The 12,541-nt window shown below is 40.2% G+C and overlaps 1 long non-coding RNA gene across 1 annotated transcript; it reads left to right on the top strand.

Annotated features, from left to right (window-relative positions):
* The first annotated feature begins 1,835 nt into the window (after positions 1-1,835).
* Positions 1,836-11,942, top strand: LOC138059901 (uncharacterized). The gene is made up of 3 exons (XR_011134268.1): positions 1,836-1,991; positions 9,838-10,246; positions 11,737-11,942. It is a non-coding gene; the product is annotated as an uncharacterized lncRNA (long non-coding RNA).
* The last annotated feature ends 599 nt before the right edge of the window (positions 11,943-12,541 follow it).

The raw sequence follows: 12,541 nt of genomic DNA, 5'->3' as shown, positions 1-12,541 counted from the left end.
ATTTAGTAGGCAAAAACAATAGCTTTGCACGCCCTGCACGTGCGTTTTTCACTTTTGTCCATTTCTTTGCCGTCGTCAGCAAAACAACAACGTGAAATAGTCAAATTTTAGGTTTTAAGGAGAACGTCAGCACTTGACGCTAAAGTTTCATTTTCTCCCCTAAATTAAGCGCCGTTCCGAACAGTGTCATTTTTGAGAAACTACCACACCCTTGTCATATAAGAAGAGTTGACATGTTTACAAAGTGATTACAATGGCGCGAATTTATATTTTGAGATGACGTTCTCGGTGCCGTCGCCGTCGTCGTTGCTTAAGTTCCCTATTGAATAGGGGGAAGGAGTAATCTGCTACGCATCGTGAAGTGTCCTCTTTATTTTTGTCTGAGATTGTAAGTTACGTGGCCTAAGAATGGAAGCGAGGCTGCCGGTGACCCTGCTTCGTGCTTTTCTAATGTTTATGTAGACTAATGAGAATTACAACAACACGATTTACATGATAAAAGCAGCGAGGTCTGTATCAGTTACAAGGTCACCGGCAGCCTCGCAGCCATTCATAGGCCAGGCCACTGAGCAAACAACTCATGTGTAAAATTGCCTATTGAACCCCACGAGAACCATTACCTTCAAGCGCAATGAACACAACTTGGACAGTAGCGAAAAGAAAGCTTGAAAAAATCCCATTACGTTCAACTTTTGATGAAAAATGTCCTTCCATTTCTCCTTGGTTAGTTCCACCTGATGATGGTCCGGCATAATGGAAAGCACCCTTCGTCTCTTTCATGATTCATCCAAAGAAGAAGTTGATGCATTGACGCTCCCAGGGGAGCAATCTACACAGCGCCGATTGGTTCCTATATAACCCGCACGTGATTTCTTGATAAGGACGGTGCCTACCACTGTTACTGCGCTATTGCGCATACGTTCTGCGCATCTCGAGATACTCAGATTTCCTTTGGGTGGTGCTTATTTTTGCGCCGTTTTAAACTATGCGGAGAAAGTGCTCTTGGTATCCAAAAAGAAAATTGGAGGTAACCACCCATTTTTTCAGAGACAATTAAGCTTCAATTTGAAAAAGAACGCCATACATTGCTTTGTATTTTAAAGCTTTTTCAAATATTGTTGATTAATTATCTTCGAAAAATGCTAGATTACCCCCAATTTCTTTTTGGATTTCAATAACACTTGTTAAGATCTGCTTTTCCCGCATATTCAGTAAACCAAGCAAAAATACCTTTGAATTAGTAGGCACCGTCCTTAACAAAGGTAGTTTCAGCAGACAATCGTGAGGAAGCAACGCCTGATGAAGCCCTAAAGAAAAGCCGCTTTTACACTTTGAAACTTTTAGCTGAAAAGTTATGTGCAACAGCGCTGCAAAAAAATTTTAAGCAGGCGTTGTACTGTGTAACATAAAACGTCGAAACTCCGGCGTTCGGGAACGTTGAAACTGGTCTCGAAATGTTGTTTTCATGGCCTTAGCCGGTTTCTTACTGGCTTCCGCAGCGTAGGGTAACAAGACCGAGCGAAACCAGTTTCACGAAGAGGAATTACACGGTGAAACTCCTGTTTTTATCACCACTGCGACTACTGCGACCGTCGCAGTAGTAGAAAGGGGTTCTACTTTTTGTGAAACTTGTCTCGCAACGGAAGTTTAAAAAGTTTCACGAAACCGACCATGTTACACGGTGCAATGCCTCGTGAAACTTGTTTCGCAGCGCCGTTACACACACATTTCAGCTTAAAGTTTCAAAGTTTAACAGCGGCTTAAGTGTTTGCGTGGGAGGCTGGGTAAATTCCAGCTCCTTTCAACAGACGCTCGTGGGAAGGGACGCGTGACGTGTGTCTGCGTGGGAGGCTAGCAAAATTGCCACTCGGGTATTTTCCAATCTGAGTTGACAAGCAAAGTTTCTTTTTAGTCTAGTTTCGTAGGACCGTCCACTGAGAGACACTATTGACGTTTTTCCTCTGGGCAATCAACAATCTTTTGGCTTTATGGTGAGTCCATTAAATTTTGTATAGAATTGCAACAACCTCGGGTATCGATGAGGCTTTGGACTCGAGACCTAGACCTTAGAAACCGGGAGTTTTCGTTCATTAATAATAGGACAGCAACCCTGTCTGAAAATAAATTTCCCGCATTCACTGTTTTAAAACTCTCTAAGCGAAAACAAGACTATCGTTTACAGAAGGCAACATGAAACTGTCCTACCTGTGTCCTGAACTAAGGCAGATATCGGTTGTATATTTATTCAATCATTGCGCGCTGTCAAATCAAGGACCGGGCGCAATATGTTAGGATAGTTTTCTTGTTTTGTGTTATTAAAGGATCACAGAGTTAAAGTGAAGAATCAGGACATGGCTCAATCACGGTGGTTTTTTCGATCGACGTGGGCGCGTCCGTTGTTTTCTTATTTGAATGGGGACTATTTAGAAAAGGGGCTTTGAAAATGCATGATAGTGAAATATCATGGACGAAGGACTGGCCGCTCTGACGAAGGGTTAACACTCGAAATTTCTTCACGGTGGTCAACAAAATTTACCATAGCAACTCATTTGATAAACTTGTTTCTGTATTATGATAAAGGACTTGGCAAAGAGAGTACGGACAACGTGAAAAGTGTGAGCAAGAACATGTAATTCATGATTCAAGTCTGTACGATGACGCATGATATGACAACTGAATATCGGATAAGAATGGAAGCCGGAGAAAGAGTAAAATAGTTAGTCTTTTTCTAGTACTGCTGAAATGTTACCCAGTTAAGAACCTTGTCTCAAATATGCTGGCCTTTTATTGTGCAAAAATGGCGTTTATATTAGTGTTGGCCGGTCTCCTACGAGATAAAGAAAGGATACCGAAGCAGTGTCTGAGCAAAAATTCAGATCCAAACTCGGAACCAGACCATATTCTCTGAAATACATCAAGCTAAATGATCATTATGCGACTTTCAAGTATTGCCGCCCAGCCTATAAATGAGAGCCTTTAATTTTCAGGTGATTTTTCTTGTCTCGCGGGTTGTCTAACGCCTTGTCAGGGTTAGGGTTGGTCTTACGCGAGGATTTTTGGCGAATGAAGGAAAGGGCTCGATTAAATAGGCAGCTGCTCGATAGCGAAAGTTGTCTCTGCGAGCGGATATTTCACTCTCGAAAAAAATTAAAAGGAGCAGAATAATAATGATGACACTAATGATAGTGCTGAACAAATGACGACGTCAATTCACAGTGAATTTCAAAGTTCAGACTAATTCGTTTTCAAGAAATCTTGAAAAATAGTTTTAAAACATCCTCTGAAAATTCAGATTATCGCTTCTAACGAAGATACTGCTCAACGACTAGCAATAAAGAAGTTTATTCGCCGCTTTCATAACCCATTGTGTTCCCTTGTTTGCTTTGTAGAAGGCATTCTTCTCGCAGGGTAATTTTTTGTATTGACTTAAGTGACACTTCCGCTTTGATTTCACGTTTGTCATAGGCGTGAAAAAGAAAAGATATTTTACAGTGTGACGCGCCTTACCGTGGCCACCTAACAAAGTTTTTTACAAATTGTCCGCCAATCAGGATGTGTGAATTTGATTGACAGTCACACCTCCTTGCAAAGTTCGCACAGTTGTAAGTAGAACACCGTTGCATGGATTGTTGAGTTGACGTATTTACACATAATTGTTAAATGTGAAAGTTTGTTGGGTGGCCACGGTAAGGCGCGTTGCACTGTAAAAGAGGACGTTAAAGGAAAAGCTTTTGCAAGCATAGAGGACATAAAGAGAAATAACATGTCCGTCAATACTTTTGGCTTTCCATTTCCCCTCCCCTCTCCCCCCCCCCCCCCCCATTCTGTTCTTAAACTGAAAATAATTTATGCATAGAAAAAGAAGTCGATCAATTAATAGTCAACAAAGAAGGATAAAAATATAGCTGAGAAGGGAATATGTCAAACCCAACCATTTTTATTTAGATTTAAACCAAATAATCTATCACGAAAAGAAAACATGACAGTACAATACATACTTAATTCACCGCTGCCCATAGATGCTTTCAGGGCTCATGAAACACAATGAACGAAACGGGAGAACACAACAAGAACTGTTTAGAATCCCAAATTCAACAAGTGGTCAGAACGAGTCTTGAACCCAGGAACTCCGGATATCAAGGCAATTGTCCTATAACCACTGGGCCACACTGCCTCGTTCCGGGCTGAATCACTCATTACTCATTCGGGCTGAATTACTCATTTCGTGGAATACTTGATCTCTGTGCTTGCAGCTTACATGAATTAAAAGGGAAATAGGTTAATGCAAATGATTTGAGTTAGCTCTTGTCGCGTACATAGATATTATTTTTCTCACCGTCTTCCTCGTTTTGACGCTGCTAGACTCAGATTAAAAGCTAATGTAGATCATTTTCCTAGCATATTTTAAAAGTTATGTGCGCTAGCTGAATGACATGTAACACTGTTTAACTCTAAACATCTGCACAAATGGCTGCGGCAAATCCTCAGAAATATATTTACGGAGGCATCTTCTTGACATAGACCATTTCAACAAAGGAGCCCCTAAAAGTATTTCTTCTTCTAAGTAGGCTTCTATACTACAAAGTGCTTGGCACTTGTTATGCATAATCTACTTTTAAACTGAAAAGTATAGAGAGACTTCAAAAAAAAATTTTAAATTCTGTAAATGTTGCAACAGCGCTGCAAAAAAAGTTTCAGCAGGCGTTGCACTGTGTAACATAAAAAGGTCGAAACTCGTTCGGGAACGTTGAAACTTGTCTCAAAATGTTGTTTACATAGCCTTAGCCAATTTCTGGTTGGCTTACTACAGCGAAGTGTAACAAGACCGAGCGAAACCAGTTTCACGAATCGGTGTTAAACAGTAAAACTCCTATTTTTATCACCACTGCGATTGCTGCGACCGTCGCAGTAGTAGAAAGGGGTTCTACTTTTCGTGAAACTTGTCTGGCAACGAATGTTCAAAAAGTTTTACGAAACCGACCATGTTACACGGTGCAATGCCTCGTGAAATTTGTTTCGCAGCGCCGTTACACACAAATTTCAGCTTAAAGTTTCAAAGTTTAACAGCGGCTTAAGTGTCTGCGTGGAAGGCTAGCAAAATTGCCACTCGGGTATTTTCCAATCTGAGTTGACAAGCAAAGTTTCTTTTTAGTCTAGTTTCGTAGGACCGTCCACTGAGAGACACTATTGACGTTTTTCCTCTGGGCTATAAACAATCTTTTGGCTTTATGGTGAGTTTATTAAATTTTGTATAGAAGCGCAACAACCTCGGGTATCGATGAGGCTTTGGACTCGAGACCTAGACCTTAGAAACCGGGAGTTTTCGTTCATTAATAATAGGACAGCAACCCTGTCTGAAAATAAATTTCCCGCATTCACTGTTTTAAAACTCTCTAGGCGAAAACAAGACTATCCATTACAGAAGGCAACATGAAATTGTCCTACCTGTGTCCTGAACTAAGGCAGATATCGGTTGTATATTTATTCAATCATTGCGCGCTGTCAAATCAAGGACCGGGCGCAATATGTTAGGATAGTTTTCTTGTTTTGTGTTATTAAAGGATCACAGAGTTAAAGTGAAGAATCAGGACATGGCTCAATCACGGTGGTTTTTTCGATCGACGTGGGCGCGTCCGTTGTTTTCTTATTTGAATGGGGACTATTTAGAAAAGGGGCTTTGAAAATGCATGACTATGAAATATCATGGACGAAGGACTGGCCGCTCTGACGAAGGGTTAACACTGGAAATTTCTTCACGGTGTCAACAAAAATTACCATAGCAACTCATTTGATAAACCTGTTTCTGTATTATGATAAAGGACTTGGCAAAGAGAGTACGGACAACGTGAAAAGTGTGAGCAAGAACATGTAATTCATGATTCACTGAAGTCTGTACGATGACGCATAATATGACAACTGAATATCGGATAAGAATGGAAGCCGGAGAAAGAGTAAAATAGTTAGTCTTTTTCTAGTACTGCTGAAATGTTACCGAGTTAAGAACCTTGTCTCGAATATGCAGGCGGGCTTTTATTGTCCAAAAATGTCATTTTGTTGGCCGGTCTCCTACGAGATAAAGAAAGGATACCTAAGCAGTGGCTAAGCAAAAATTCAGATCCAAACTCGGAACCAGACCATATTCTCTGAAATACATCAAGCTAAATGATCATTACGCGACTTTCAAGTATTGCCGCCCAGCCTATAAATGAGAGCGTTTAATTTTGAGGTGATTTTTCTTGCCTCGCGGGTTGTCTAACGCCTTGTCAGGGTTAGGGTTGGTCTTACGCGAGGATTTTTCGCGAATTACGGAAAGGGTTCGATTAAATAGGCAGCTGCTCGATAGCGAAAGTTGTCTCTGCGAGCGGATATTTCACTCTCGAAAAAATTTAAAAGGAGCAGAATAATCATGATGACACTAATGGTAGTGCTAAACAAATGAAGACGTCAATTCACAGTAAATTTCAAAGTTCACCTAATTTGTCTTCAAGAAATCTTGAAAAATAGTTTTAAAACATCCTCTGAAAATTCAGATTATCACTTCTAACAAAGATACTGCTCAACGACAAGTAATAAAGAAGTTTATTCGCCGCTTTCATAACCCATGCATTCTCTTCCGTTGTTTGCTTTGTAGAAGGCATTATTCTCCCAGGGTATTTTTTTGTATTGACTTAAGTGACACTTCCGCTTTGGCTGCCACTTAACAAAGTTTTTTACAAATTGTCCGCCAATCAGGATGTGTGAATTTGATTGACAGTCACACCTCCTTGCAAAGTTCGCACAGTTGTAAGTAGAACACCGTTGCATGGATTGTTGAGTTGACGTATTTACACATAATTGTTAAATGTGAAAGTTTGTTGGGTGGCCACGGTAAGGCGCGTTGCACAGTAAAAGAGGACGTTAAAGAAAAAGCTTTTTGCAAGCATAGAGGCCATAAAGAGAAATAACATGTCCGTCAATACTTTTGGCTTTCCATTCCTCATCTCTCCTCTCCTCCCCGTCCCATTCTGTTCTTAAACTTAATATAATTTATGCATAGAAAAAGCAGTCGATCAATTAATTGTCAACAAGAACAAATCATATTAGAGCTGAGAAAGGAATATGTCAACGCCAATATTTTGTCTTTAGATTTAAACCAAATAGTCTATCACGAAAAGAAAACATGACAGTACAATACATACTTAATTCACCGCTGCCCATAGAGGCTTTCAGGGCTCATGAAACGCAATGAACGAAACGGCAGAACACAAAAACAACTGTTAAGATTCCCAACTGGCCAGAGGCAAGTGCAGCCGAGAAGTTGAACCAGGGACTACCAGGAACAAATTCAACGAGTGGTCAGAACGACACTACGGATATCAAGGCAATTCTCCTTTAACTCATTACTCATTCGGGCTGAATTATTCATTTCGTGGAATACTTGATCTCTGTGCTTGCAGCATACATAAATTAAAAGGAAATAGGTTAATGCAAATGATTTGAGTTACCTCTTGTCGCTTACATAGATATTATTTTTCTCACCGTCTTCCTCGTTTTGACGCTGCTAGACTCAGATTAAAAGGTAATGTAGATCATTTTCCTAGCATATTTTAAAAGTTATGTGCGCTAGCTGAATGACATGTAACACTGTTTAACTCTAAACATCTGCACAAATGGCTGCGGCAAATGCTCAGAAACATATTTAAGGAGGCATCTTCTTGACATAGACCATTTCAACAAAGGAGCCTCTAAAAGTATTTCTTCTTCTAAGTAGGCTTCTATACTACACAGTGCTTGGCACTTGTTATACATAATCTACTTTTAAACTGACAAGTATAGAAAGCCTTCAAAAAAAATTAAAATTTTGTATTTGTTGCATTTCCAACATAGGTCTTTGTAATACTTAGTCTTTTTCTAGTACTGCTAAAATGTTACCGAGTTTCGAACCTTGTCTCGAATATGCGGGCGGCCTTTTATTGTCCAAAAATGCCGTTTGTATTAGTGTTGGCCGGTCTCTACGAGATAAAGAAAGGATACCTAAGCAGTGTCTGAGCAAAAATTCAGATCCAAACTCGGAACCAGACCATATTCTCTGAAATACATCAAGCCATATGATCATTATGCGACTTTCAAGTATTGCCGCCCAGCCTATAAATGAGAGCCTTTAATTTTCAGGTGATTTTTCTTGTCTCGCGGGTTGTCTAACGCCTTGTCAGGGTTAGGGTTGGTCTTACGCGAGGATTTTTGGCGAATGAAGGAAAGGGCTCGATTAAATAGGCAGCTGCTCGATAGCGAAAGTTGTCTCTGCGAGCGGATATTTCACTCTCGAAAAAATTTAAAAGGAGCAGAATAATAATGATGACACTAATGGTAGTGCTGAACAAATGACGACGTCAATTCACAGTGAATTTCAAAGTTCACCTAATTTGTCTTCAAGAAATCTTGAAAAATAGTTTTAAAACATCCTCTGAAAATTCAGATTATCGCTTCTAACGAAGATACTGCTCAACGACTAGCAATAAAGAAGTTTATTCGCCGCTTTCATAACCCATTCTGTTCCCTTGTTTGCTTTGTTGAAGGCATTATTCTCGCAGGGTAATTTTTTGTATTGACTTAAGTGACACTTCCACTTTGATTTCACGTTTGTCATAGGCGTGAAAAAGAAAAGATATTTTACAGTGTGACGCGCCTTACCGTGGCCACCTAACAAAGTTTTTTACAAATTGTCCGCCAATCAGGATGTGTGAATTTGATTGACAGTCACACCTCCTTGCAAAGTTCGCACAGTTGTAAGTAGAACACGGTTGCTTGGATTGTTTAGTTGACTTATTTACACATAATTGTTAATTGTGAATGTTTGTTGGGTGGCCACGGTAAGGCGCGTTGCACTGTAAAAGAGGACGTTAAAGGAAAAGTTTTTGCAAGCATAGAGGCCAGAATTTTGGCTTTCCATTCCCCATCCCCACTCCCCCCCGTCCCATTCTGTTCTCAAACTTAATATAATTTATGCATAGAAAAAGCAGTCGATCAATTAATTGTCGACATTGACGGATCATATTAGAGCTGAGAAGGGAATATGTCAACGCCAACATTTTGTTCTTTAGACTTAAACCAAATAATCTATCACGAAAAGAAAACATGACAGTACAATACATACTTAATTCACCGCTGCCCATCGAGGCTTTCAGGGCGAACGAAAAGGCAGAACACAAAAAGAACTGTTAAGAATCCCAACTGGACAGAGGCAAGTGCAGCCGAGAAATTGAACCAGGGACTACCAGCAACAAATTCAACGAGCGGTCAGAACGAGTCTTGAACCCAGGAACTCCGGATATCAAGGCAATTGTCCTATAACCACTGGGCCACACTGCCTCGTTCCGGGCTGAATCACTCATTACTCATTCGGGCTGAATTACTCATTTCGTGGAATACTTGATCTCTGTGCTTGCAGCTTACATGAATTAAAAGGGAAATAGGTTAATGCAAATGATTTGAGTTACCACTTGTCGCGTACATAGATATTATTTTTCTCATCGTCTTGCTCGTTTTGAGGTAATGTTCATCATTTTTCTCGCATTATGTTAAGTGATGTGCGCTAGCTGAATGACATGTAACACTGTTTAACTCTAAACATTTGCACAAATAACTGCGACAAATCCTCAGAAACATATTCATGGAGGCATCTTCTTGACATAAACCATTTCAACAAAGGAGCTTCTAAAAGTATTTTTTTCTTCTAAGTAGGCGTTTATACTACACAGTGCTTGGTCACTTGTTATGCATAATCTACTTTTAAACTGACACGTATAGAGAGCCTTCAAAAAAAATTAAAATTCTGTATTTGTTGTATTTGCCACGTAGGTCTTTGTTACCAATATGGACCGAGGATTTTTCTTCACTGCGTTTATAGTTGTAGCGGTGAAATCTTCAAATGTAACTACTGTTTCAAGTTCATCATCATCAATAACTACTGTTTCAAGTTCATCATCATCAATAACTACAACCACCTTCCAACCTGCCTCGAAGACCTCTCAAACCAAACAAGCAACGTCTATCTCAACTTCCAGCACAGAAACTCAAAGTCAGTCTGATACTGTCAGCTCAAACAAACCATCGCTGTCTTCACATCAAACCAACAAAGGCGCATCATTTACGACTGGTGCTTCGCCAATTCCAACAACATCATCATCGACTTCGGCTAGCCAGGGATACTTGCCCTCCATGCCACCGTCCGTGACGCAATCAATTCCTGAAAACAGGACTACTACAGGTCAGAATCTATCCCTTAATTAGACACAGCAAGTATCATTCAGAGCTAGCGATGGTCATCTTGATTTGAGACTGAATAGTTCTGAGTGACCGTCGTTTTACATACAAAATAATATATAGGGACTTTAGATCTATGACGGCGGCAACTCGACGAAAACGGCACCTCAAAATATAACTTTCGCTTAATGTTAGCGGAGATGATCCTAAAATTAAATTGGTACGAGCGGTTTTTGAATAAATATAGAATTATAGGTTTGTACTTGTACTCTCGCGTTGTCGCGTTAAAACCTCAAACTTGGTGATTTCACGTCGTTGTACAGAGTGCAGCAGGCATATGTGATGAAATGCGTGCCATACGTGCAGTACGATTCTTTTTTCTCTTTTAACCAATGATATTCTTGTTTTGTGGCGTTCTCGCTGACGACCGTGTCGTAAATGTTAGTCCCTATTACACGGCGACGCGAAGATATGATTTTTATTTCAGCAACGGTTATTTCAAACAATATTTTTACTCACTCGCTGCGCTCGTGCAAAAAAATATTGTTTTTAACACGAGAAAATAAACTTCATATCTTCAAGCCACCGTGTAATTTTCTTTTTTATTATAGTGAGACAAAAAAAAAACAAAAACAAAAAAAACCCCACGACTTTATTCAAAGTTTCAACACATTTTATTCTCTAAAAAGTAAGCCCGAAGCCGAAGGTCGCCGTCTTTTGAACTGTTTTTGTTCAAACTCACCGCTATTCTGATCCAAATCTAAAGTCACATGAAGTTTTCTTCGAGTTATCATTTTCTTGATCCTCAGAGAAGAATTTTACGTCAGCTTCAGATAACTTCACAGAAATTTTTCAATGACTGTATACAAAAGCGAAAAATGACGTCATCTCTCACCAGTTACGCCACTCGGGTCCCGGATGTAGTTTTGCATGAATTTTATGAGTGGTGTATTTTCCAGTAAAACACTCCTGTCGAGATCTTGTCGTTACCCAACTCTTTCAAGTTCAATTACAAGCAAAAAAAGCAGGCTTACAAGAACTGCTGCAAGAGCTGCAAATGCCCCTAAACGACAACTTTATCGCCGGATGTGAGGGAATCCGGAATTCGGCAAATGTGAGGCTTTGCAATCCGGAATCCTGATCGTGGAATCCACAATCTATTGCATGGAATCCAGAATCTACGGATTTCGATGGACCTATTCCGTAAGTTTGGAATCCGGAATCCACGACTCGGTATCGGGATCCATTATTCGGGATCCGGAATTCCATGGGCTCGGATCTGGAATCCAAGGGTCACCTGGATTCCTTTACATGGGGCGACCCTTAGCGGTGAAATAAGACAAACTCTGCGAAGTTCATTTAGGCTATTAAGCATACTGTGACAATTTAGCAGGGAGGGCGTCAGGTGGATCTCTTCTGAAGGTAAACAAAGTTCCGTACAAGAATGCCAGGATATAACTGGTTTAAACTTGTTTCTGATCTTTACCGTTTCAGCATCCTGCATTAAGTGGACTTGGACTGTCCGGCCAGATGACTGCTCTGCGGCTTGTTCTGACGTCGGCGGAACCGTAACAGCAAGCTGTCAATGTATGTCAAATGGGACAGCCAACTCAGCAAGCAGTGTTTGCGAGAAACATAACATTACCACAAAACAGACGGGGTATTGTAAAGACCATTGTAAGATTTCCTCAGGTTTGTAACAAAGCATTCTCTTTTTACGTCGGATGCCTGTGGCAGACCACGTTTAAAATTCGCTTGAGTGTCGTTTTCATGGTAGTCAGATATGGTAATTATCACAACGCTCTTGGCTTGATACTGTCATGTCGGACATACGACATACATGTCTCTTTTTATTTTCGCTGGAAGTGTAATCGGAAAAGCTCGCACAGACATCCCAACACACACACACACCACTTCCATTCTTCGAATTACTGCGTTCTCACAAAAAGCATCTCTCAAGTGACCATCGTCTACTCTAAGAGCTAGCAACATAAGCCTCCTTTGAAATAGATTTTGTCGATCAAGCGTGATAGAACAGCAATGAATGCGAGAATAGTCAACCTTTTGCGTCCATGTCCAGTTCCCACGGTAACTAAAACTGCTTTTATTGAATGTGAGCACATATAAATGTGATTGATTCATGAAAACTATTGAAGTCGGTTAACACGATAAAACTAAAACGTTAAAAGAATGTAAAGATAAGGAAAAAGCTGCTTTGTTACTGAACTTATATAATACCTTCAAGTTATCTGTCGTTTGTGACTGAAATTTAATCTCTTTTCACTTGGGCGGCTTCCTG

Source organism: Montipora capricornis, chromosome 8 (genome assembly GCF_036669925.1).
Source record: "Montipora capricornis isolate CH-2021 chromosome 8, ASM3666992v2, whole genome shotgun sequence".
In the NCBI taxonomy this organism is placed as follows: Eukaryota; Metazoa; Cnidaria; class Anthozoa; order Scleractinia; family Acroporidae; genus Montipora; species Montipora capricornis.
Note: the sequence above shows the minus strand (reverse complement) of the source record. Positions and strands in the feature narration are given on the sequence as shown.